This window comes from Aquarana catesbeiana, linkage group LG08 (genome assembly GCF_042186555.1).
Source record: "Aquarana catesbeiana isolate 2022-GZ linkage group LG08, ASM4218655v1, whole genome shotgun sequence".
Classification (NCBI taxonomy): Eukaryota; Metazoa; Chordata; class Amphibia; order Anura; family Ranidae; genus Aquarana; species Aquarana catesbeiana.
Window position 1 is genome coordinate 265427286 of NC_133331.1, and position 26041 is coordinate 265453326.

The 26041-nt window shown below is 46.5% G+C and overlaps 1 protein-coding gene across 3 annotated transcripts in view; it reads left to right on the top strand.

Moving 5' to 3' along the window:
• Positions 1 to 12380: 12380 nt before the first annotated feature.
• LOC141106406 (membrane-spanning 4-domains subfamily A member 4A-like) overlaps positions 12381 to 26041 on the top strand; it is a 107915-nt gene continuing 94254 nt past the window's right edge. The window contains exons 1-2 of one of the 3 annotated variants that reach the window (XM_073597170.1): positions 12383 to 12653; positions 12790 to 12906. The gene's annotated coding sequence lies outside the window, so the exon portion shown is untranslated. Of the gene's footprint in view, positions 12654 to 12728; positions 12907 to 26041 lie in introns of those variants that run through there. The other 2 variants (XM_073597171.1, XM_073597169.1) reach the window with 2 other exon arrangements.

A 26041-nucleotide genomic window follows, 5' to 3' on the forward strand; every position in this document is an offset into this window, starting at 1 on the left:
CCCCACCAAATCACAGCTGGTCCCCAGCTATGGAAAAATAAAATTTACAAAAATTACCTACTGTACAATTTGGGCAAAGACATCCTAACTACAGGTCCCTGCAGCTAGGTACATACAAGAGAAGCCAGAGCATTGCTCCCTCAGGAAGAATACTCTGCCTATCACAGGTCTTCATGTGTTACCGCAGTGGAGATGGACAGCCGTCACAATCCCTGGCGTTCCTAAAAGAAGACTATACACACTAACGCTGTGTACACACGATCAGAATTTCCGACAACAAATGTTCGATGTGAGCTTGTTGTTGGAAATTCCGACCGTGTGTATGCTCCATCGGACATTTGCTGTCGGAATTTCTGACAACAAATGTTAGAGGGATGGTTCTCAAATTTTCTGACAACAAAATTTGTTGTTGGAAAATCTGAGCGTGTGTACACAATTTCGAAGCACAAAATTCCACGCATGCCCAGAATGAACCAGAAGAGCCACACTGGCTATTGAACTTCATTTTTCTCAGGTCGTACGTGTTGTTCTTGGCGGAATTTCCGACAACATTTGTGCGACCATGTGTATGCAAGACAAGTTTGAGCCAACATCCGTCGGAAAAAAAATCCACGGTTTTGTTGTCAGAATGTCCGATCATACACGGCATAACTGTACATATCACCTCACCACTGGGAGAGGGTTACAATCCTCTCTGCGGTGACAGAAGAAATACATTTTCCTTCCCAATTTACAAAATGTGGCATGTTTTTTTCCTGTCTGCTGTCATTCACCCAGGAGGGGTCTAAGGGAACCTCCTGAGGAGCACAGCCAGACATTCATGCTGATGGCAATGAAAACCTTTTCTTTCGCTCCTGGGTGGAGGGGCCCCTCCTGAAGGGTAGGTAGCAAAAAAAGTTTAAGTGGGACAGTACACCCTAGTGTCCATGATACTCTTCATCAGGCACCCTGGGTGGCAGGCAATCACTGTCCTCTGCATAAGTTTTGTCTTTGGAGAAGAACCACCCAAGCCCTGCCCTGGTCTTGCAGTCCTGGTGGCCGCTCCCACTTGTGGGCTACACAACTCAGCAGTTCCTCTTACAAATAGAAGCGCAGATCCGGCAACCTCCTCCGGCTATCCCCCTCTCCTCTGACAGACACGGTGTGGCTCCTAGTAGGCCGACCCGCCTTCACAACTAGGACCCTGTCTCGTAAAATTGCACTGCCAAGCTTCCACTCTTCCCGAATGTCCTTAAACCGGGCCCAGACCTCACTCTCTAGCACCTGCAGCGGCTTGGGCACGTGCAAGTAGTCCCAAACCAGGTCATCCTCCCACTCTCTCCGGGAGTCCTCAATGACGTCCATGGTTTGGGATGGGACATACAGGTAGTCTAAGCCCCACTCTAAGGCAACCCTCCGTTGTATCTCCCGCTGTAGACGGTAGAGAGCCTGGGCATTTCCTTGGGTTTCCCCCTGCCAGGCAGGACACATAGACAGTGGGTCATCAAGACCCAGGATGCCTATGTGGGTGCCCTGGCCTTGGTAGTGGATGGCTGACTGATAAAAAGTCTGCTGATCTGCACTGGGGTCCATACTGGCGACTGTGGTTCCTCCATCACCTCAGACGGGGGTCCCTGTGGATGGGGAATCTCCTGTCTCCCATTCCTCCTCACTGGAGCCTTCTTCCGTGGATGACCAGGAGAATAATTTCTCCACAGATCCAAATCTGTCCAGTTCCCTGGGCGAACCCCAGTAAATGACCCGGCCCTCGCCCACCTCATCCAGCTCACCTGATGGTTATCCCCCCTCCAGCAGCATGGGCTCCTTCCGGATGAGCACAGCAAGGGACTTATTTGAGGCCGGCTCTTCAGGGAGATGAACCGGGTCTTCCAAACAACCTTCTCTTCCTGTATGTCCAGGACCTCTGGGGTGGACACACCTGATGGCAGCTCTCCTCCATCTCTGGCGGGTGATACATGGCCCTCTCTGGCTCTCGAGCCACCTGCGGCCGTGGCATGCATAGTCCTGTGAGCAGGTTGGCAGAGTAATACCTTGATTCCCGCTGCACCGGCCCTAAGCAGGTTAGTGACTCTCCACAGTGGCTGCACTGGGCCCAGGCATTGTCTCCAACTGTCGGGATATGGCACCTGGGACACAGCATGCACAACCGCTCCACTCCTCCTATCACCCACAAGGCGAGTCCTCCCAAGAGGTCCAGCTGGATGCCGGTATCGACCAGCACCCGATCCTGCATATCAAGCAACCACTGCATAGCGGGCATCCTCCGCCATCTTCAGCAGCCTTGTGCAGCATGCGGTACACTGGTCCCCTTCACTGTCCTCCGCTGGGGCATAACTCCGCGCACACACTCATTGGTCCAGCGTGCGAGGAACTGTAAGCAGGCTTCAGGCAGTGTGCGCTGTAGTGACACCTGGTGGCAGGCGCTGATGAATTGCAGGCACTGTCCAGGCATGTAGTTTTAGAAACTGCATCACGGAAGCTGGAAACTAAAGGCAGGCAAACTATACAGCGATCATCATTGGCACAGTAAAATCTCTCCTGTAACATCCTACTGTATGGGACTGACCGTGCAACATCCCGTCATAGACACCCCCTCATTGCATACCGTTACTAGGGGCAACAGCATACATTCACAAACTCCTTTTACTATGTTAAGCAGGATTATTAAAGTCACTTGAGATTCCTGCAATGCAGTGTGTAATGTCCGCGCCATGCAGAGCGCTGGACATATTTGTAATCCAGAGTGTGATCGCTCGCCGTGGTTGCCATGGGTGATAGCACATGGTTACAGTCACTGGTTTCAGGGCTTATTACTGATGTGAGTGTCCATTGAGGCAACTGGGTGCAGGGGCGTGATGGCAGCACTGGTCCTGGACGGTTGCTATAGACAAAGGCACTTGGTAACAAGCTTGGATTTGGTTGCTATGGGCAACAGCATGTGGCAAAAGTCATTTTTTAAAAACAAACACACAGTCCTTTCCTTGTTATACCGCACACTTGGCAAAACAGGCAAAGTCTCCCCTGGCTTTTAACGGTTGCTAGGGGCGACGGCCAGCATGTTAACTGTGAAGGCGGATCTCGTGGGACCTCCAAATGTAGCGCTTGGTTGCTACTAATAACTAACATCCACCATGTCACCCTGCTGCCAGACCTCCATCACTTCTGAGACAGTGAACAGTCATTTGCATTGTTTTGTTTATTGGGGGATACAACTTGGTTGGGGAAAAGGGAATATTGGCAAAGCAATTGTTCTATGGGCATCCATCATATTTAGGAATTAGATTGAAAGGTTGAGCCGTGAAGTACTGATGTACACATAATATCTACAGGCGCTTCCCCTGCATAACACCATGCAGACTATTTCTCCTCCTCTGTGTATCTCCAGAAGACTGTGCAGGAGGGTGTAAGCCTGGGAGCAACAAACTTCCACTGTAGATCATTACTCTTCCTGTCACATCATCCTCTTTTGAAGAAAGAAACCACTCTGAACAGTCTCAGTTGCTGGCTAGAATTGGTTGCACTGTTACTAGGCCAGAGGTCTGCAGTACCTCTCCCCGGCGGCCTAGTAATTTAGAAGCATGTGCTGATTGGTGGACTACTGCTCCCAGCTAGTCTGGCCTGCATATCCTGCGCCCTTAGACCGCAGCGATTTGACACTCTCCCCACAGCCTCTCCTCCCCTGCCAATTCCAGTTGGGGATTGGCCAGAACTCCTCACATGAGCTGCCTGCCACTCCAGTCCTAGGCCCTGCCCCTATTCCAGATCATTCTTCCTGGAAGCAGGGGAGGCACCTCAGAACTAAAGCACAGGTGGTCACGCCCACTGCTGCACTGACCACGCCCTGCCCCACAGATCAAAACAAGCAAGCCTAGCCGGAAGCTTAGGCCTGCCCAAATTTACCTATGGTAGAGGGTGCTACACCTAGACAGCTGCCTAGTTTGTCTAGCAGTAGTGCTGGCCCTGCCTGCAATGTAATTTAATAGAAAAATATAACTTCCTTCCATTTACCTATACAATTACAATCATTACGTACAGAATGTAGGTGTCACACAGCTATCCTTGCTGCAACAGTCATCTCCCTCCTCTTCCCTGCCATGAATGTGCAGAGAGGCCATGCAGAAAAAAGGAAGACAGCAAGAAGGACCCTGGGGTTACGTGACTTTAGCCATGTCTGGAGGAGAGCCTCAGCCACTGTCCAGGACAGTCATGACTAAGGACTAACGTCCAAAACGCATTGGCTGTTTTACAGCTCTGTGCATGTATTTAATAAAGGAATACTATTTTGGATGTCATCCTGAGTGCCGACCATCTCTTTCCTTATTCAGAATACAGGGATTGGCTGCAGGAAAACTGGGAAAGCCGGCCAATTAACCCAATGAGATTTATGAGGAATGTAGTCTCCACCTAAAGGCTAAGCACTGAGAACTGTGTGAGATTACAAGTCCCAAAGGAAAAATGTACCAGGATAGAGGAAAAAAGACTAGAAACCTTTGCTACCAAGTCAGTCTTTTTACTTGGAGAGACAGGGTAAAACTGTTGGCATGTCAGTGCTGCCTGTAACTGAACTGTTGTACCTGCCAGAGACCACCATGCCGAAGTGACCAGAGGATCGTGTTCTAGAGACGGGGAACCCAGCAAGCTGTGGGAGAGAACATTTGCACCTGAAATGCCGATAGCTTTGTTTGGGATAGTTTCGACAGTATAACTCTGAGACCGTAGGGAGGCAGCCTGATCGTGCATCCAGTGTTCAAGATGCCAACAAGAGGGAGGAGACTCCATGGTAAACGTCTGAGTGGTGAGAAACTGTTAGAGAGCACTCCAACACAGTTTTGGGCCCCAACCCTGGCCACTGACAGGATAAGAAGGAACTGTGAAGTTTAGCCCCACAGAGTGTGTAATATATATATATATATATATATATATATATATATATATATATATATTTTGAATATTTAGGGCTTCCCCATGAGTCACGGCCTAGGTGGTGCGGACTTTGCCCCTTGAGCCAGGTTTTGGGTACCCTGTGAAATTAGGTTTGATAATATCTTGTTTGTGAATTGTTTATATTGTAATTGCTATTTGCTCTTATGTACAGTTATTGTCACTGTTATTTACTCTGCTGACCATGCCACCCAAATAAAAAAAAAATGTCCTCCAGCCTTGGTGTGTTAGATGGTACAGTTTTGTCTGAAGGCTTATGAAATAGGGAACCCAATAATCCAGCATCTCCTTTGGGGGTAGAACTATCAAGGTTTTCCCATACATTTTTCACACATTAGGTTAGTAAGATTATTTGTGCTAGGCTCGTCACTTTCAAATGTTTATCCAGAAGACAGTAACAAGACATTACAGTGCCTTGAAAAAGTATTTATACCCCTTGACATTTTTCAAATTTTTTCATGTTGCAACCAAAAATGTAAATGTATTTTATTGGGATTTTATGTGATAGTCCAACACAAAGTGGCACATAATTGTGAAGTGAAAGGAAGATGATAAATGGTTTTAACAATTTTTTACAAATAAATATGTGAAAAGTTTGGCTTGCATTTGTATTCAGCCCCCTTTACTCTGATACCCCTAACTAAAATCTAGTGGAACTAATTGCCTTCAGAAGTCACCTAATTAGCAAATAGAGTCCACCTGTGTGTAATTTAATCTCAGTATAAATACAGCTGTTCTGTGACACCCTCAGGTTTGTTAGAGAACCGTAGTAAACAAACAGCATAATGAATGGCCAAGGAACACACCAGACAGGTCAGGGATAAAGTACATTGAGAAGTTTAAAGCAGGGTTAGGTTATAAAAAAAAAATCAAAGTTACTTACCGGTAACATTTTTTCCAAGAGTCTTTCAGGACAGCACACTTGAGAGACCTCGGCTCCTCCCCTCTTAGGAAACACCGCCTCCACCAGACTTTTAAGTCGCCCCTTCCCTTCAGCCCGTCAGTTTTTGCACGGGAACCTCCGGCCAGTCTAGGGAGACATAAGAACACATCATAACAACCTTCATATTCCTGATGTTCTCACGTCCTAGTGGCAAGACAACATTTTTGGATGGGTATCGGTGCTGTCCTGAAAGACTCTTGGAAAAAACGTTATCGGTAAGTAACTTTGATTTTCCCTATTTCGTCTTTCAGGATAGCACACTTGAGAGGATAAGCGAGCACTTACCCTAGGGTGGGACTACTGCCTGCAGAACTTTACGCCCAAAAGCCTGGTCCTGGGCAGACAACAAGTCCAGTCTGTAGTGCTTAACGAAAGTCTTAAAAAACTTGACCATGTTGCTGCTCTGCAGATCTGATCGGGTGTAGCACCAGCCCACTCTGCTTGTGACATTGCCATAGCCCTAGTGGAATGAGCCCTAATACCTTCCGGAACTTCCACCCCTTTTGCTATATAGGCCTGACTGATAGCCAATCTTAGCCATCTGGCTATAGTGTGTCTAGAGGCTTTGGAACCCATCCTTGCCACTGAAAAAGAAACAAAAAAGGAGTCGGATTTCTTAAACTGCTCCGTAACCTCCAGGTACTTTAATGCACATCTTCTGACATCTAACTTGTGGAAGACCTGCTCCTGTTCCTTCACAGGATTTGAGCAAAAAGTGGGTAAACAAATTTCCTGGCTTCTATGAAATTCTGAAACCACCTTTGGAAAAAAGAGCTTGTAACTCACTAACCCTCCTTGCAGTAGTGATGGCTACTAAGAAAACCGTCTTGAGGGTTAAAAACTTTACCGAACAAGACTCAATAGGTTCGAAAGGACCCTCTGTAAGGGCCTGCAATACTAACGATAGATCCCATACCGGAAAGGGGCGAGAGCTGACTGGTCTCTGCCTTCTTAAAGCTCTAAAAAACCTGGATATCCAGGGATTTACTGCTAGCTGTTGTTCAAGGAATACACTTAAAGCCGACACCTGACTTTTAAGGGTGCTAAGTGCCAACCCCTTATCTACCCCACTCTGTAGGAACTCTAGCACTGCTACTGGACTGTGAACATTAAAGGAGCTCTCTGCGCACCAAGAATTTAATTTCTTCCAGACCTTCAAATAGATCTTGCGCGTTTATTCTTTCCTAGAATTTAGAAGAGTTGTTACCAATCCTTTGGAAAACCCCTTACTTCTCAGCATGTCCTCTTCAGTAGCCAGGCAGCCAGATTCCACCTCTCCACCTGAGGGCAGCAGATTGGGCCATGATAGAGTAGATCTTCCCTGACCGGCAATATCCAGGGTGGCTCTACAGCCAGCTTCTTTAGGACCGAGAACCATGGCCTCCTGGGCCAGTGTGGCGCTATCAAGATTAGGGTCGTGTCCTCTAACTGGAATTTTCTCAAGACTGCAGGTAACAGAACCGGAAGGGGGAAGGCATAGCACTTGGAAAAATGCCAGCTCTGAGACAGAGCGTCCACCCCTATCGCCCTGTCCCATCGGTTCAGGGAGAAAAAGAGGGGGGCCTTCGTGTTCTCTCCTGAAGTGAAAAGATCCACACATGGGATCCCCCATTTCTCGATAATCATCTTGTAGATGACTTGACTAAGGACCCAATCGCTTTCCCTCAACTTCCTTCGGCTGAGGAAGTCTGCTCTCTGGTTTTATTCCCCCTTTAGGTGAACAGCTGATAGTGAGAGTACCGTGCCCTCGGCCCAACTGAAAATTATTTCCGTCAGACCCCAAAGGGAACCGCTTCTGGTGCCCCCCTGTCAGTTTACATAAGCGACTGCTGAGGAATTGTCTAAGCGGATCTGTACATGATGTCCCCTGGGGTTCCTGTTGGAAAGCTCTGAGAGCCAGAAAAATGTCTCTCAGTTCTCTCCAGTTTGAGGACTGTACTGCGTCCTCGACTCCCCAGGAACCTTGCGCCAGACTCGCCCCCAGGTGTGCGCCCCAACCTGTGCCACTTGCGTCTGTTGTCACAATTTTGGACACAGGCAGAACCCACTCCAGACCCTGCGATAGGTTTGCTGCCTTTCTCCACCACCACAGGGATCTCTTCACCCGTACAGGAATGAAGACCACCGAGTCCAAGGACTACTGAGTGCGGTCCCAAACTTTCAGAATGAACCACTGTAAAGGGCGGAAGTGCAATCCTGCCCACCTTACTGCTGGGAGGGCAGCTGTCAGCAATCCCAAGGCTGACATGGCCCTTCTTATGGTGATTTGGTGATTGCCCTGCAGAACTGCCAAGGCTCTGTCTATTTTGCCAATTTTCTCTTCGGGAAGGAAAACTCTCCTTTGGGTTGAGCCCAGGATGTAACCTAGGAATGTAATCCTCTGGGATGGAACCAGGCTGGATTTCTCCAAATTTAGGAGCCATCCCAGATGTTCCAGTATACCCCTTGCTACCTGCAAATCCTGGACCAGCTGCTCCGGGGAGGGAGCAAAAAGGAGCAGGTCGTCCAGGTATGCGATTACCGAAATTCCCCGAAGGCACATAAAAGCCAGAACCTCCACCATAACTTTGGTGAATATCCTGGGCAAATAGGAGATCCCAAAGGGGAGGGCTTGGAACTGAAGATGCACTATTTCCTCCCCGGACCTTACTGCCAGCCTGAGGAATTTCTGACTGTCCTCTGCGATCGGATTGTGCAGATAGGCATCCCTTAGATCTATGGACGCCATGTAGCAATTCGGAGGAAGTAATGTTTTTACGGAACAAATGCAATACATCCGAAACTTCTTGTAGGAGATTGATAGGTTCAGGGGTTTCAAGTTCAGGATGAGCCTGAACTTCCCTGAAGGCTTCCGAACCACAAAGATGTGGGAATAGCAACCCCTGCCTATTTCTCCGGATGGGACACATGATATTACATCCTGCTGTTCTAGATCCTCCAATGAGGCTAGTAATGCCGCCACCTTCCCCGCACACTTTGGCAAGTCCGTAACCAGCAGCCTGTGTGGGGGGGGACTTGAGAATTCTAATCTGTTCCCCCTCCTTACGATCCCTAGAATAAACTGATTGGAGGTAACTGACTCCCACTGTGGGATGAAGGCCCCCAGTCTTCCTCCCACTGGGGTTAACCTGTCATTGGGGCTTTCGGGGCTGTTCAAGAGGGCGAAAAATCGCTCCCCCGCGTCCTCTGCCCTTGTTGGTCCAGACTTTTTTCTGAGACTCTGCTCTTGGAGAATTAAACTTCCTTTGTGAACGAGTCTTCTTTTTAGGCTGTTCCCCCAACTTTTTCTTCAAGGGGAAGGCCTTCTTTTTATCAGCCGTTCGATCAAGAAATGCCTCCAGATCCGGACCGAACAGCAAGTCCCCCGTAAAAGGGACTTCGCAAAGCTTGATTTTTGAAACATTGTCCCCCTGCCAGGTCTTTAACCAAAGAGCTCTCCTGGCTGAGTTGGCCAAGGCAGAAGATCTAGCAGACATGCGGACCGACTCCGCTGAGGAGCAATGTATGCGATCCCCTTCAAGAGCATTGGGAAGGTGGAGAGAATCGTCTCCTTAGCGGTCCCAGCTTCAATATGAACTTTTATATGTGTTAGCCAGTGCTCCATGTTACGTGCCACCACTGTGACGGCCATGGCAGGCTTAAGGTTGCCCAGAGAGGAATCCCAGGATTTTCTAAGTAGAGAATCCATCCATTTGTCAATGGGGTCTGTTAGCACCCCCATATCTTCAAACGCCAAGTCTGTTTTTCTGGATACCTAAGAGAAGGCTGCATCCAGTCTAGGTGACTTGTTCCATACAGCTGCTTCATCCTCTGAAAAAGGGAATCTGCGCTTTAATGCTCTAGAAAAGAAAGGTTTCCTTTCTGGGTCCCGCCATTCCTTTTTAATGGGGTCTACTAGGACCTCATGTACCGGAAAGACCTTTTTCTTCTGCTCTCCAAGACCCACGTACATTCGGTCATGAAGAGACAGAGATTTCTTCTCCTCTTGGATACCTAGGGTGGTGTGGATTGCTCCCAAGAGCTCTTCCACTTCCTCCAAGGATAGTTTATATCGGGAGGTTCTGGAGGACCCGCCGTCCACCTTCTCTCCGTCTGATTCCCCTGACGAATGTGAGGATGCACTATCTGGTTCATCCTCCAAAACCTCTCTGGAGCCCCCCGGTAACTCTTCACTGACTGAGGGACCTGAAGGACCCGGTGCGACATCTTGCTGTGCTGGCAGAGGACCGGCTGGGGGCTGTATAAGCTGAAAATTTTCAAACAATGCTTTGAAAAATTGAAAAGTGCTGGAAAGCTCCTTAACAGAAGCTGCCAGGTCAGAGCTCTGTTCCATAGAGTGTTCCTTAACTAAGCCTTCAATGCATTTACTGCACAAAACCTCCCCCCAGGACTCCCCTAAAGTACTCCTACATGATGGGCACTTTCTTTTGGACACATGTAAGGGCTTGGTTTTTTCCGCAGATTTGTTCTGAAATGACAAAACAAGCCCCGCCAGCATCAGCAACAGTCTTTCAAAAAATAAAAACCATGTGACCAACACCAGGAGTGCACCCCCCAGGACCAACCACCACCAGGGTCCCAAACGTGCCTCTCCTCCCCTCTGACCACTAAGAGGGGGGTTTACCCGTGGAGCTAAGTGGGAACATAGTAAGGGAACACGACCCCAGGGTTCCACTTACCTTAGTGTGGCTGGTGCTGGCATCACCCAGCACAGAACGGGAACCATCAGTCTCTGACATCCCTCTGGCCAGGGGAGTGGTCCGCCTCAGGATGCTCCTCTGGCTGAAACTACAGCCTTAATGGAGCCCGCACCAGCCCTCGCGCCGTTCGTTTTACGTCCTGCAGGCCGGAACCGGAAGCCTCGGGTCAAACGGAAGTGCCCTCCCTGCCGGAAATGACGTAGCCCGTCATCCGACTCAGCGCTGAGCTCCATGCTGACTCCCAGAGTCAGGGGGATCTGGACACTTCCGCATCGCCCTCCCCAGGCAGCGGATTCCCCAAGGCAGGACAGGGAGCGCAGGGACTCCCCATCCGTGCTGCTGTGTATGAGAGACCTCTGTCTCTCCCTTCCAGGATCATACTGGCCTCAGCCTCCCCAGATGAAATAGCCCATGTTCCTAGCGATGTCTCCTTGCTGGAGGAAACACCAAAACTGACGGGCTGAAGGGAAGGGGCTACTTAAAAGTCTGGTGGAGGCGGTGTTTCCTTAGAGGGGAGGAGCCGACGTCTCTCAAATGTGCTGTCCTGAAAGACGAAAGAGGGAAAATATCCCAAGCTTCGAACATCTCACGGAGCACTGTTCAATCCACAATCTGTAATGCAAAGATTATGGCACAACTGAAAACCTACCAAGACATGGCCGTCCACCTAAACTGACAGGAGAGCATTAATCATACAAGCAGCCAACAGGCTCTTTGTAACTCTGGAGGAGCTGCAGAGATCCACAGCTCAGGTGGGAGAATCTGTCTACAGGACAACTATTAGTTGTCCTGTAGACAGAAGGTCCGTAAAGTCATGAATGAGTGAGTTTTGGGGTGGAGGAACTTGACTAGCCTGCACAGAGTCCTGACCTCAACCGGACAGATCATCTTTGGGATGAATTAGAGCACAGACTACGGGCCAGGCCTTCTCTTCTACATCAGTGCCTAACCCCACAAATGCTCTTCTGGAAGAATGGTCAAACATGCAAATAGACACACTGCTAAACCTTTGTTGAAGCTGTTATAGCTGCAAAAGGGTGGGTCAACTCAATATTGAACCCTACGGACTAAGACTGGGATGCCATTAAAGTTCATGTGCGTGTAAAGGTAGGCGTCTCAATACATTTGGTAATATAATGTAAAAAGACTTGCAGCTGTAATTGCAGTCAAACGTGGTTTTAAAGGTGGTTCTACAAAGTATTGGCTCAGTGGGGCTGAATACAAATGCACGCCACACTTTTCAGATATTTATTTGTAAAAACTTTGAAAAACCATTTATCATTTTCCTTCCACTTCATAATTATGTGCCACTTTGTGTTGGTCTATCACATAAAGACACAAAAAAAGAGAGGAAAGTGCACCAAAAATGAGCCACGTCCATAAATCATTGAGGATACAAAATAAGGTAGTACTGAGTATTACCAGGGAGGCGGACTTTTTAGGCTAAGAAACAGTGGAGACGATATAGCAGTATAAAAAATATAAATTTATTGAAAAATACAAATATCTAAAAAACAATGACAATTGTAACATATAGCATCTATGATTATTGTGCAGTGAGCCCTTGTATGTCTACGCATTTTGCTGTTAGGCTTCCTCAGGACACGGCCAAGGTTCACAGATGAGACAGAGAAGGGAATATGTCTCTCTATCTTAAATTGGAATGCAAAATCATGCAAGTCACGGTAGAATAAGAAAGTTCAGTCAGCAGTAAGAAAGTATATTAGATATAGCTAAATATCTCAGCAGGGGCATGTAAACAATATTCCTAATTATGGGAGCAGCCATTAGAGGGAGGAGTGCCAACACCGGATGCACCACTTAGACCTGGATTTAGTATCAGCAATGCTGAAGGCTCAATACAATCCCATCGCTGCATATTCAGGATACAAATAATGCAGCGTGCCCCTGGGAGACAGCAATACACTGCACTATCACATAAAATCCCAATAAAATACATTTACGTTTTTGGTTGTAACATGAAAAAGCGTGGAAAATTTTAAGGAGTATGAATACTTTTTTAAGACAGTCGTTTTAAGCAAAGAGCAAAAGGCAGCCTGCCAACACAGGTAAGATTTGTATTAATGTTAAAACGACATAAGATTTCAAATGGCATGTTTTGACATGTACATTAGCTGCATTGCATACTTTACAAACTCTATACAAAGTTATGAATTCTTCCGGAAACCATTGTCACTAATATAGGAGACCTAAAGGTAATATGAGAAGCTGGTATAGCTGCATGCTCAGGACTCTGAAGAAAAAACACTTCCTGATACTTACATTTGGATCTAGACTTAGAACACACCAAGCAACAAAGGCGTGAGTATAAATGTTTATTTATATGACACTGTTGTCTATGGACAGCAATTGGCAACGTTTTTATACTTCCTCCAATGCACATGGACACTTAGAATTGATGAATACTACTGACCCACTCTAGTTATATGCTTGATTCAAAGGCGGGCACTATATGACTATCGCTCCTGACCCTACAGGCGGGCACTATATGACTATCGCTCCTGACCTTAAAGGCGGGCACTATATGACTATCGCTCCTGACCTTAAAGGCGGGCACTATATGACTATCGCTCCTGACCTTAAAGGCGGGCACTATATGACTATCGCTCCTGACCTTAAAGGCGGGCACTATATGACTATCGCTCCTGACCCTAAAGGAAATCATAAGAGAATCAGGGAGGCTATTATTGCTGATCATTACTTCTGAAAATTCTAGTTCTCTGGCTGTCATACTTGCACATTGTATGTGTGAACCTGTAGATTGGAGATGTTGGATTCAAGCACTGTGTTGTTTTTTTCTTAGATGAAGAGAACATGGGGTGTACTATACCCAAATTAATGAAGCACCACACTATGTGTTATGAATCGAATATAATTTGTTTCCTCATATCACATGTCACTACACATTTAATAGTAATAAAGACACACAAGGACTTGTATCTCAAAATAACTTAATAGAAGGAATTTTACTGAGATCTCTCTATAATACTGGACTAGTACAGGAATAAAAAAGCAGTGTGTGTCGGTGTTGGTGAGGGAAAAATTGTACATTGTAGCATTCTTGGTCAGTGTTCATAGTTGCATTGTGTGCGGTGTAAGGGAGTCGGTGACCATTGTCAATGCAAAATGGTTTGTCTCAACCCACTAACTGCCATAGAAAATAAAGGAAAAATGTTTAAAAGAAAACAAATGCAGCCATCACATCTAGGAATATGTAAAAGCAATATAATACATTTTTTTTTTTTTTGGATTTAATGCACTTTACCAGCTACTGGGTAATAATCTACTGGTCTATGTAAAAGCAACTACAGGGCGCTGCAATCTTACTACTGGACAATGTCATTAACAGCTGGGCTCTGTGAAAACCCTGTTAGGCACTATAATACCATTGCTGGCACAGGAATAACGACTACTGGGTACAGAGCTACTGGGCACTGTGATAACAATACTGGGCATTGTAATATCAAGTGCTGGGCACTGTGAGAACACTTGTGGGCACTGCAATAACACTGCTGGACACTGTGATAATCTACTGGGCACTGCGAAAACGGCTTGGTTCATCTTGTAACTGTTGGGTACTGTTGTAGCTGCTGGGCACTGAGAGAAGCCCTGTGTACTGTGAGAATAGCAGGGCGTGGCCAGAACCGATAGGCTCTGTAAAAAGGATGGTCTATGGTCTCATGTATAGAACAGCAAAAATAAAAAGGTTTGCAATATGACAGTATACCAACATTTTGAGTATCCTCATTAGGTTAGTGGTAAACATGCCCTCCATGAAGACATGCGACACATTGAACATCCCGCTCCATGTATATGTTCCTCGAGCAGCTATTTTAGGGTGAGCAAGTTGGTTATTTAGATCTAGAATGTGGGCTTCTAAATGAACAACTTGCAACATTGTGGAGCATTAACAACTTGGAGAGGAGTCTGGGCCTTACCCATCAGCTGCAGTTTGAGGACAGTATAGAGGAGGGTATATACAGTGGGGACGGAAAGTATTCAGACCCCCTTAAATTTTTCACTCTTTGTTATATTGCAGCCATTTGCTAAAATCATTTAAGTTCATTTTTTTTCCCTCATTAATGTACACACAGCACCCCATATTGACAGAAAAACACAGACTTGTTGAAATTTTTGCAGATTTATTAAAAAAGAAAAACTGAAATATCAAATACTATCGGATGAACTGTCCTGATTGTCTCTCGAAATCTCTGTGCTAACGATCAGATAATCGTGCGATCGCTCTGAAATCTTTATTTTTCGTACAATTTTCTGATCGTGTGTACCAGGCATAAGGCTCAACATTTCTTGAATGTATTCCAGCTAATTTTTTATGGGTCAAAAGGTAGAAGCCACAACTGGAAAACATGCTCTCTTGAACCTACTAATTTCAAATAACACATAGCTGCTTGCAGATGGGAAAATTAGGGACAACTTCCGGCAACAGTGATCATAGAGTAGTCTATAAGGTTAATTAGAGGAAAGACAGACATGTTGGTATAACAAGAACCTTGAATTTCAAAAAGGTTAACTTTAAACTTCACCTTTGTTGAGAAAAAAAACATTCCCCTCTGGCTGATCTATGTACATTGCAGGCGTTTTAACAAACTTTGTTGCAGATTCCTATCTTTTGTTATTCTGAAGAAATCACTGTCTGTTCCTCTGTGCCCCTGTGCTCACTGAGTCTAATGAGAGTGGTTTCATAATTATCAATCAGTTGCAGCAGCTGTAAGGCACTAATGAGGAAAGCTGCTAGGCCTTCATCCCTTTAGATGTGATTTTTCTTTGGGAGCATTGTACAAAAAATTACATTTTTGTTGCAGGGGATGCCTGAAATCAAACTTGTATCTTAGTGCGGACTTCTGGGAAAATCAGTGAGCCAATCGCACAAGCACTAAATGATGTTTCCAGCGGGGCGTTCTGTACACATTCTGTGTAGAGAACACCTCCAGGTAGCCATTATGTATTGCATTTTCAGAAAATTACAGAACTGTAGTTTGAAAGAAGGGTCATTTTTGTTAACATTCAATTACAATATGATTTGTGAAGTAATTGTATACACTATATTATTTTTTTTTTTTTTTTGCTAGTTTCTTCCTCACAAAAGTGCAGTTATGCCGTGTACACACGAGCGGACTTTCTGGCATACTTGGTCTGACGTTCTTCCCGCCGGACTGTCCGGCGGACTACCGCCGGACTTTCTGAACGGACGGACTTGCCTACACACGACCAGACTTTCCGGCAGGCTAGGTCCGCCCGTCTTTCCGACGGACTTTCGCCGGAGTTGCGGCAGACTTTCAGAATTAACGGACTTGCCCACACACGGACAAGTCTGTTCATTTTGAACGTGACTCAGGCACGACGGGACTAGAAAAGGAAGTCAATCTCGCCGCTTTTATTGGCGAGATTGACACCTTGCAAGCCCCGTCGTGGGGCATACCAGGCCCTTAGGTCTGGCATGGATTTTAAGGGGTACCCCCTACGCTGAAAAATCGGCGTGGGGTCTCCCCCAAAATCCATACCAGACCCCGATCCGAGCACGTAGCCCGGCCGGTCAGGAAAGGGGGTGGGGACGAGCGAGCGCCCCCCCTCCTGAAGCGTACCAGGCCGCATGCCCTCAACATGGGGGGGTGGGTGGTTTGGGGGAGGGGGGGCGCCCTGCGGGGCCCCCCAACCCCAAAGCACCTTGTCCCCATGTTGATGAGGACAAGGGCCTCTTCCTGACAACCCTGGCCGTTGGTTGTCAGGGTCTGTGGGCGGGGGGCTTATCGGAATCCGGGAGCCCCCTATACTAAGAGGGCCCCCAGTTCCCGGCCCCCCACCCTATGTGAATGAGTATGGGGTACATGGTACCCCTACCCATTCACCTAGGGAAAAAGTGTCAATTATAAAGCACACTACACAGGTTTTTGAAGTAATTTATTAGACAGCTCCGGGGGGGTCTTCTTCCGGGTTCGGGGGTCCCTCCGGTTCCTCTTCTCCCGGTGTTCCAGTTCCTCGGCACCGGGTGATGTTGACCACGCCCCCTAAAACATCACAGTCCCAGCATGCCCAGGGACTGTGACGGCATAATGGGGCAGGGTCTCCAGCTATATAAGTCACATCGGAGCGCTCAGAGACCAGTCCAGCTGGAGAGACCGTCGTGTCAACATCTGGAGAAGAGGGAAGAAGACAAGAGGCCAGAAGTCCGGACCTCCGCTGGCAAGAGAGCGGCATGAAGATAGCGGAGGAGCTGGCTGAAGAACTGGAACACCGGGAGAAGAGGAACCGGAGGGACCCCCGAAGCTGGAAGAAGACCCCCCGGAGCTGTCTAATAAATTACTTAAAAAACCTGTGTAGTGTGTTTTATTATTGACACTTTTTCCCTAGGTGAATGGGTAGGGGTACCATATACTCCATACTCATTCACATAGGATGGGGGGCCGGGAGCTGGGGGCCCTCTTACTATAGGGGGCTCCTGGATTCCGATAAGCCCCCCGCCTGCAGACCCCGACAACCAACGGCCAGGGTTGTCGGGAAGAAGCCTTTGTCCTCATCAACATGGGGACAAGGTCCTTTCCTGACCGGCCGGGCTGCGTGCTCGGATCAGGGTCTGGTATGGATTTTGGGGGGGACCCCACGCTGATTTTTCGGCGTAGGGGGGTTCCCCTTAAGATCCATACCAGACCTAAGGGCCTGGGATGCCCCGCACTCGCCGCAATAGGAAATTTTTTTTTTCCTATTGCAGCGAGCACGAGATGCAGTACTCTGCCCTTGCGTCGTATCTGGTCCGTCGGACCAGCATACAGACGCATGCAGACAAACGAGCTTTCCGTCAGGAACTGAGTCCAGCGGACTAAGATTTAAAGCATGCTTTAAATCTAGGTACGGCAGACTTTTGGGAAAAAAAAAGTCAGCCGGAGCCTACACACGGTCGGATTGTGTGGCGGACTCTGGTCCGCCGGACCAAGTATGCCGGAAAGTCCAACCCTGTGTACGCGCCATTACCCTTTAATAAGCTGTGTCACTGCGATTACTGGGAGACTGGGTTCACACTGCAGCACGGAGCGGCTCACAGCAGGAGTCCGATGCGTCCCCGTTCACAGTTTCAGGTCCAATTTTAGCCCATATTTTTGGCTGAATTCAGAACTGAAACGGACCAAAAAATGCACAGGACTCCTGAGCCATTCGCACCGAAGCCGCTCCTGACATTTGAATTGGATGTGGGGAAACCTGCATCCAATTCACAATAGTGTGAACCCAGCCTGATACTAAACAGGTAATAATGAAAAAAAGGGGAGGTGGTGGCGCTCCCTAGTTTGGGTTAGAGTGCCAGTTAGTGATTAACTTAAGTGTGATATACTGAAAATAAATATAATTAATCATATATTATAGAGATCCGTGAACTGCAAATCCGTGAATAGTGTGTATAGCTGTTAATCATTTAAGCAAGGTAATCCACCATATGACTTGGATATCCTCACTCAATTGACATTTTTCCACTAGTGAATTTCACCCAATATATATTCCAAGGTGAATATTGGGTACATAAAACTCCACATAATTATCGTGCTTAACAATCATAAATAATATGTGTTGATAACAGCTTTAGTGAGTACAATACAATTATACATACTTATTAGAAAACATTGTTATGAGATTATTCTTATTGTTTTATATAAGGTTTTAGGAATAAAAATAGTGTAGGTATACAGATGCAAACTAATAGTCCATATAATATATTAAGTCCCCACTTAGGGTTAATAGCACAAATTGGTGAATATACGTGTTTTCAAAAAATCTTGGTACACCTGTGCATGACTAATAGTCCATCTGATAGATTAGATCTTCATTCATAGTGATTTAACACAAAAACAGTGACTGTGGGTGTTTTCAGGGATTCCACTTGTGACTTTGTGCTCCCCCTCCAGAGTCCCCACTCACCAGATCCCCTCACCCCCACAGTGGTAATGAGCTTTTATTCGAACCCACTACGGTTGCTCCACCATCCTTATCCAAAGCCCTGGGATGTCCCACCTTCTTGCAAACGTTTTTCTGATGTACTCTATGGTAGACGCCTCATAGAGGAAAAAAGATATGGGCTCCCATAGTGTAGTAAAAACGCTGGGTTTATTGAGAATACAGCAACTTGGTACAAAAAATAGCAACTTAATAAAAATATATATTTAAAAATTTCTGGAAAGCCTGGTCATACCCCACAAGCCACACACAAAGCTATGGTTAATAGTAGGCAGCTATTGTTAGGATATACCGGCCTGCAGAAACAGCGAACGCTAGGTGTCACAGATTAATCAGCAGCAGCGTGCTGCGTTCCACCTGCGCTCCAGCTGTCTGTACCAGGAAGTGACGTAGCGTGCGTGGCACCGTCGCACGCGTTTTGTCATAGACGTCCTCAGCGACCGTCGCTTGCAGCCATGGAGGTTTTTAATTTTCTTACCAACAGACAAATGAATCCAGATAGTATTTTTTCAGCTAACCAAGAGATGGCTGAAAATGATGAGGATGTATCCGGCATGCTCAAAAGTTTAGAAAGTCTACTGAAAAAACAGATTAAGACTTGGTGGGATGTGTTTACGTTCACACACTATCAAAAAGAAAGGCTAATTTTTAGAAGCCTGAGGTGGGATGTTCCCCCTCAGGATGGTCTTGAGGACCAGTGTTTTATGCAAGAATGGTTGGAATTTTTTAACAGAGTGGGGAGGGAGTTACAAGACTTGGTGCTCACTAGAAAACAAGTAAAATTGGGGAAACTCAATGAACAAATTATTACCATTCATAGTAAATTGGAACCAATGAATGAGTCAAACCAGATGAAGGAATTTAACAACAACATGAAGAAAAAACTTGAAAAAGTTGACCGGGACACACAAATGAAAAAGGTCAGAAAGTATAATAGGGATGCAGCTGATTTTAAGAATAATAAGATCTACGCATGGCAGACCCCCATTCCAGGCACTAATGAGGCCCCAGCACAAACCAAAGGAAACAGTAAATCAATTAACACCCCTAAAATTGATCAAAATAAAAAAACTGGTAGTAAGAGAGGTGAAGATAGGAATGAACAGGGTGCATCGGGGCACACTAATTATTATCCCCCCACACAGTATAGAGGGAACCAACAGAGTGATTATTACTGTTCACCTAAACCGCCTCAGCCAGTGAGAGGTGGCCAGTATTCAAATTATAATCAGGATGAATGGAGTGGCCCCCATATGGAGAGGATTAATCATGGAGGAGATCAGTATAGACCACAGAACCATGGTATGTACCATCAGTATCCACCATTTAATAACGGTGATAGGAGAAGTCCTATACCGGTTCACAATAGGTATCTCCCCTTGGATGGGGACTATAATGTACCCCAATACCAACAACAGGGCCCCCCACCTTTTTTAAGCCAGCGAGGGAGGAGGGGGAGGGGAGGGGGGACACCGAGAGGAAAGAGCCATCTAGTGAACAACAGGGAAGGGATGAAAGAGCCACAACAATATGGAAACAAGGGAATGGGACCATTCCCAAGAGGTGAAGGGGCTGCCAGGCAGGACGACGGCAACAACCCAAAAAAGAGAATGAGGGACATGTAAATACTGGCATTTACAACCTGAGTGAAGTGACATTGAATGCTAAAGAGATGAATATATTAAACCTGGGTCTTAAATGTGCTCCCAGGAAAGTGCTGAATAAATTTGAAGTATTCATTGACACACACAAATTCATTAGGACCCTTAACATCAAAAAATACTTTTTAAGTCACCCAGTAGTCTCTGCCAACAATGCCACGTCATCTTTAAATAAAGTTGACAGTGGCTTGAGGAACAAATCGGTATTTAATCCCCAAAACTCTAATAATCATTATGTGGAGGTATTTAAAAATCTGGTTTTGAAAGATCTAGATGCCATTAGTTTGAAAGAGGAGGTGAATCCGAAGTACATTAATGAGGGAATTAGGTCATTAGAAAAACGGAATAATATCATTGTGCGCCCAGATGACAAGGGAGGAGGGGTGGTTATCTTGGATAAGTCCTTTTATCATGGGCAACTTTCAAATATGTTAAATGACCGCTCTACATATGTGAGGTTAACCACTGACCCTACAGAGAAATATAGGGAACAATTAAACTCACTGGTTGAGTGGGGTTATGCGATTAATGCCCTGAATCTCAAAGAAAAAAGGTACCTGGTTCCTAGTGCTTGTAGGATTCCAGTGATATATACACTCCCTAAAATCCACAAGGATGCCAAACTACCCCCAGCACGCCCGATTGTGAACGGGATAGGGTCTGTCACGGCAAGGTTGGGAGAGTACCTAGATAGGTTTCTCCAGCCAAGTGTGAAAACCACTAGGGCTTATTTGAGAGACACTACCGACCTGCTTCAAAGATTGGGGGAGGTTTGTTTGAATCCTACTGCTGATATTTTTTTTGGTGACAGCAGACGTGTCTTCATTATACACGATTATTCAACATGAGGATGCATCTCTGTCGCTGAATTGGGCCCTTAGCAAGAGGGAGGACATCCCTGACATGCAGAAGAGATTTGTGGGGCAGGCCCTAAACTTCTGCATGTCGCATAATTATTTTTGGTGGAATGGGCACTTCTTCTCCCAGCAGGTTGGCGTGGCTATGGGAGCCAAATATGCCCCTAGCCTCGCCAACCTGTTTATGGCAGAGTGGGAGGACAGGTATATTTTTAGTGGGCCTTTCCCCCAACTCAAATTTTACCGAAGGTTCATAGACGACCTCCTGCTCATTTGGGAGGGGTCGAGGGAGTCTGTTGATTAATTTTTAAAGTACCTCAACACTAACAACAACAATATTAAATTGGAGGCCCAGATTAGTGACACGTGCGTCAATTTTTTGGACGTGACCATTGAAAGGAGGGATCATTCTCTGGTAACTTGTGTGTACTTTAAACCGACGGACCGAAATAGTTTTTTGTCCATCAGGAGTGGTCACCACCCTGTATGGATAAAGAACATTCCAAAGGGACAACTGTTGAGGGTCCGTCGGAATTGTACTGAACAAGGAAAGTACTATGCACAGGCAAATGTGCTGAAGGAGAGATTCCTTCAGAAGGGGTATTCAGAAAAGTCTGTGGATGAGGTTATAGAGCAGGTGGCCAATATACCAAGGGAGGATTGTTTAAAAAACAAAGAAAGGACCAGATCTGACGAGAAACACCAGTGGGGATTTATATCGAACTACCATAGCCAATACAGAGAGATTGAGATGATTTTTAAAAAATATTGGTATATTCTCCGTAGGGATCGACATCTTGGAGAGATGTTACCTGAAACTCCCAAATTTATTTACAGAAGGGCCCCTAGTTTGGTGATAAAGTGGTGAAAAAAATCCTTGACCCACCAGGCCGACCAGCAATTAAAATAAATCTTAATGGCTTCTTCCCATGCAGAAAGTGTGTGTGTTGTAGGACAGTGAGAATAAGGAACAGGAGCATGAAGAGCATCACTAATCAAGTAAATGAAACTTTTGAAATAAAGGAGTTCATCACATGTAATTCATCATATGTGGTGTACTTGATGTGGTGCCCATGCAGCCTGTTCTATGTAGGACGCACAAAAAGGTTATCGAGGGTCCGTATTTCTGAGCATCTAACAAATATCAAAAATGGTTTCAAATATCACAGTGTGTCCCTCCATTTTAAGGAAAAACATAATCAGGACCCGAGTTTACTCCAGTTTTGTGGGATAGACATAGTATATCCATTGTGGAGGGGCTCAAATAGAATAAGAGATCTATCCCAACGAGAAACTCGATGGATATACCTCTTGAGATGTCTTTTTCCCGGGGGTTTGAATATAGAACTGGACCTCAACTGTTTTATTAATAACTATTGAGTGAACAGTTGAGGTCCTTTTCTCATGTCACCCTGACCCTGAAATGTTGATAGGTTGAGAATCTGTAACACCAACGCAAGTATGAGATCACCTATGGGTGGGGGAGACAAGTAGGGGAGACCGTCGGTATATGATAACCTATTGTCTCTGAGGAGTCAAGGAGGGGTCACCTGAGACAGGAAGTGCGTTTCATGTGGTATATCTTGGGTGCCCATGAGATGGATTATTCGGGTGTGGATCATAATGAGTTAAGCTTTTTTACATGTATTTCCAACCATTCAATTCTAATTTTAATCTTAATTTTAATTTTTGTTCCTTTTTTATTCATTTTATAAAATGTCATATATTTTATCTCTATAAGTGTCACTTCATATTTGCAACATAATAGCGTTAGCAAGTAGGATTGGTGGTGTGCGCTCTCTATGGGTGGATTGCGCGACTACTAATCAGCTATTGTCGCTCTATAGTGATATATTGTAGTATTTGCAGTATTAATGGATTTTAAATGTATGTTGACTTTTTTGCACAAAACAATGTACACGTATGGTGTGAGCGGAGACACAGGGAGCGCGCAAGCGCAGTGTCTTCAATACCCTCCCATCGTATGACGAGCGGCATATAAGAAAGATTGCCAGACCGTTTAGCCAATCCCATGAATAAGTCCTTCGTGACGAAACATGTCGGGGCGTGGCTATACGGCAATCTAACGAGCTTGATGTAGGACGCTGTGACAGGAAGCGCCATACGAGTAAGCGGGGAAGCGGCTCCAGGAGACTCCAGGGAACGGGTGAGAGTGTCACCGAATATTGAGCTACCTGGGTCCGCCGTGACCACCATACGTCCATATTTTTTTATTTGGAGAGTTCTTTTGGTGATGACCATGATTGCTGTGCCTCTTTGCCTGATTGAAGTTTGTGAAATGTAAGTTCAATGGTGGAGGAGAGTGTTGTTCTTATTAAAGGTTATTGCGTTACTGCACTATTGGATCGCTTTCCTTTCTTTCATGTGGAGAGAGCGTTTGCATATATACTCTGGATACTAAACGGGGATTGTTGGAGGTTTTCACTTTGCCCCTTACTGTGTGGGAAAAAGCCTGTGAGCCGAACACGAGAGTGTAAGGCAAAAGGAGCTGGTGAGTTTGCTCGCTGAAGGGGAGTGGAAGTCACAAATCACAGCGGTGTGGTGGAAGATTTTGTCACTGAAGATCTATACCATATTATGTTATAAAACATCACATTTATCACTATGTCTCACTGATTATTGGACTTTATATGTTTATTAGTTTTTTGATATAAGTTTATTAACATAGATGTTTCACACATTGTATGTTTAGCAACACAATGTGACCTTGTGTTTATAATAGAGAGTGGTGTCAATTAGGTTGTCACATTTAATTTTTCACACACATGTTTAGGTTAATTTGAGTTTAGCGCTGCTATTTGATTTCACTGTTTGTGAGGGCGGGTTTATAGTGAATCATTTATTATTTTGCACAGTTTTGAGTATCTAAGCGGCGGCTGAGAGTGAGGCTTTAGTTCCATGAGCGCAGCGTTTGGCACATAGGAAGGGGCGGATATCCTGTGTACCATATTGGTGATCCAAGACTGATTCATTTTTATGAAGGTCAGTCGATCGACCGAGTCGGTGGACAGAGGCACCTTGTGATCAGTTACAAAGCCTCCAGCAGCACTGAATGTGCGTTCCGAAAGAACGCTGGATGCAGGACAGGCCAGTAGCTCAATTGCATACTGTGCAAGCTCTGGCCAGTGATCCATCCTAACGACCAGGTAACCCAGAGGATTTTCGGTGGGAAAGGTGTCCAAGTCAGATCTTGCCCCTAGGTATTCCTGCACCATGTAAAACAGACGCTGGCGATGGTTGCTGGAACCGATCATATCTTGGGGCTGCTGACTAAAAAAGTGTCTGAACGCATCGGTCAGACGGCCACCTTCTCCGCCGCTAATTCTTTGACTGATCGAAGCCTCAGCAACACGTTGTCCAGAAACAGGAGTTTGTAACCTCCCAGTCTCTGGGAACGCATTGCACAGACCTTTCTGCAAGGCCTCCCGAAGATGTTTCATCTTCTGCTCCCTCTGCGACGGCAAGATAAGGTCCGCAACCTTCCCTGTAACGTGGATCAAGGAGGGTTGCCAGCCAGTATTGATCCTTCTCCTTGATACCACGAATACGAGAATCCTTCTGCAGGCTTTGCAGGATCAGGGAGGCCATGCAGCGCAGGTTTGCTGAGGCATTCGGTCCGGAGTCCTCTGGGTCACTAAGGACGACATGATCCGCAACCACCTCCTCCCAGCCACGTACAAGTCCATGTGTTTCTTGGGACTCTAAATGATCCCTTAAAGACTGCTGCTGATGCTGAGTGCCAGGCTCCACCTCCATACTGACACAATCCTCCTCCTCCTCCCCCTCCTCCTCCCCCTCCTCCTCGTCCTCTTCCTGTGTGATCGGCGGGCACGCAGGAACACTGTCTGGATAAAGGGGGCCTTGAGAGCTAAGGAAGTCCTCCTCTTCCTCCCTCTGTTCTGCCTCAAGTGCCCTGTCCATTATTCCACGCAGCGTGTGCTCCAACAGGTGGACAAGGGGGACAGTGTCACTGATGCATGCACTGTCACTGCTCACATCCTCGTGGCCTCCTCAAATGGTGACATGACAGTGCATGCATCCCTGATCATGGCCCACTGGCGTGGGGAAAAAAAAAACAAGCTCCCCTGACCCTGTCCTGGTGCCATAGTCACACAGGTACTCATTTGCCCTCTGCTGCGTGTGCAGCCGCTGCAGCATGGCCAACATTGAGTTCCACCTAGTGGGCATGTCACAGATTAGGCGGTTCTTGGGCAGGTTAAATTGCTTTTGGAGGTCTGCCAGCCAAGCACTGGCATTATATGACCAGCGGAAATGCACACAGACTTTCCTAGCCTTCCTCAGGACATCCTGTAAGCCCGGGTACCTGCCCAGGAACCGCTGTACCACCAAGTTAAGGACGTGAGCCAAACAGGGCACATGGGTCAGTTGTCCCTGTCGGAGGCGGAGAGGAGGTTGGTGCCATTGTCGCAAACCACCATTCCTGCCTTAAGTTGGCATGGTGTCAACCACCTCTGAACCTGCCCCTGCAGAGCTGACAGAACCTCTGCCCCAGTGTGGCTCCTGTCCCCCAAGCACACCAGCTCAAGCACTGCATGGCATCTTTTGGCCTGCGTACTTGCGTAGCCCCTTGAACGGCTACGGACCACCGCTGGTTCCGAGGACAAAGCACAGAAAGAGGCCATGGAGGAAGAGGAAGAGGAGGGGGTGGAGGAGAGAGGTGTGTCACAATCATTAGTGGTGGCATTTTGGAGGCGTGGTGGCAGAACAACCTCCAACACTACTGCACCTTGTCCTGCATCCTTCCCAGCTGCCAGCAGTGTGACCCAATGCGCCATGAAACTTAGGTATTGTCCCTGTCCATGCCTGCTGGACCACGAGTCAGCGGTAATATGCACCTTACCACTGACCGCCATGTCCAGCGAGGCCAAGACATTGCCTTCCACATGCCGGTAGAGAGCCGGAATCGCCTTCCGTGAG